This window comes from Homarus americanus, unplaced genomic scaffold, assembly GCF_018991925.1.
Source record: "Homarus americanus isolate GMGI-L3 unplaced genomic scaffold, GMGI_Hamer_2.0 scaffold52687, whole genome shotgun sequence".
In the NCBI taxonomy this organism is placed as follows: Eukaryota; Metazoa; Arthropoda; class Malacostraca; order Decapoda; family Nephropidae; genus Homarus; species Homarus americanus.
Genome location: NW_024734362.1, coordinates 668,065 through 670,160, shown reverse-complemented (window position 1 = coordinate 670,160; position 2,096 = coordinate 668,065).

Below are 2,096 nucleotides of genomic sequence, written 5' to 3'. Positions count from 1 at the left end.
TTCTGCTTAACACAATTACTCAAGGTACTGGATGTTTAGGCCCAAATTCTCGAGCAGGGTGGTAATATCGACAATATAAACCTAGATTTTGCCAAGGCTTTCGACAGCGTACCCCATGAAAGGCTGATAAATGGTACGAAATCGTCATGTGTACCTGTGACTAGCGGGGTGCGACAGGGCAGTGTATTGGGCCCGCTGTTGTTTCTGTTTCATTAATGACATGCCAGAAGCTGTACATTCCTCCATACAAATGTTTTCGGACAATGCCAAGTTATTTAGAGAAATTAAGAACCGAACAGACTGTGAAGAGCTGCAGAAAGATCTCTATGAGCTTCAAGAATGGTCGAGGAAATGCTGCGAAAATTCAACGTCACGAAGTGCAAAAGGATGCACCTGGGTCACACCAATAGTAAGGAGGCGCATCACATGTCCCAACAGTACGAAGAGACTGCATTAATTGAGACTTAAATTCTCGGGCCATTGTGAGAAAAGGGTAAATCAAGCAACGAAACCTGTAGGTTTTACAATAAGGTCGTTCAGATATCTAGATGGTCCGTCACTCGTCACGATCTTCATGAGTGAGGTGCTTCCCTGCCTGGAGTATTGTCACCCCGTCTGGTCCCCGAGGTATGCTAGAGATTGTCAATTGTTTGAAAATATCCAAAGGAGGGCCACCAGACTGGTGCCTTCTCTACGGAACCTCAGTTACCCAGAGATTGGAGCGCCTGCAACTACCGAGGGATATACTACAGACGGGCGAGGGGTGACCTAATCGAAGCATATATACATCTCAGGGAGTACTACTCGGTCGAATGTCCGCCCCATAAGGGGTCACAGCTGAAGGTTGAAGAAGCCACAAGTCCAAAAAACTGTGAGGGCAATTTTTTTCGGATTGAGAATTGTGAACTTTTGGAACAATCTGCCAGAGAGCGTTGTGACGGTACTGGAGCAGGTTCCGATATATTCAGGAACCAGTGCATGCCCAGTACTTGCCAACAATGCGTAACAGAGACGTGAGAGACGTGACCCGTCGCCCAAGCAGCTAACGAGCCTATCAGTGGTGAAGAGGATAAAAGTCAAAGTTATGAGTCCTTGTGTGAGTCCTTATTAGTCCTTGTGAGTCCTTGTAAAGTCCTTATGAAGTTGGTAAAAAATCTGTACTGGCATCACTTTGCCTCCTTCGCAACTTAATAGAATGATAGATAATAAGTAAAATCATTATACACGTTCATATCCCGTTCTTTTGTTACATTATGGAAACGTAAAATTCTTTTTACTTTGAGAACTTTGAGTTAAAAAAAAAGTGGTCAATTTGAGATATGTCAGAAATGGCGACACATACAGGGATAATTTTGTTCAATGCGTCGTGTAGAGAACATATCATTAACTTATTTTATATCACCAATTGTATTTTAATATTTTTTTTAATTAACTCTACTGGTAAAAAACAAAGTTTAATCAGGAGTAAATTTGCTAAGAAAAATTATCGTTGTTAAAAAATCCTCCCCGACAGTGGCTCGTCAAGCGGCTGGAGTGTAAAAAAAAAATCATTACGCCTATTTCGTCTTTCATCACATTGTGCGAAAACAGCCGATTATTAAAAAAAAACCAATTTATATATAGTTAGTAGGTTATTGACATTAAACTTTAGATATCTAGGGCTAATTTCTCAAAGCAATACATTGGTTATTTTGTAGTAAAAGATAACGATTTGCCTACTTAAGGGAATAGTTTCGCTTTGGTTCTCCGTTAAGATCGATAGCGATAACTACAACTTTACACCAGTTTTACACCACCTTAACGTTATATAATTATCTTATGATAGTTTTAGATTAGATTTATTTATTCGTGAAAGTTTCTGTTTTAAGGTCTGACTCAGGAGCCTGTGGGTGAAGGAGCCTGTGGGTGAAGGAGCCTGTAGGTGAAGGAGCCTGTGGGTGAAGGAGCCTGTAGGTGAAGGAGCCTGTAGGTGAAGGAGCCTGTGGGTGAAGGAGCCTGTAGGTGAAGGAGCCTGTGGGTGAAGGAGCCTGTGGGTGAAGGAGCCTGTAGGTGAAGGAGCCTGTGGGTGAAGGAGCCTGTGGGTGAAGGTGTGCCTG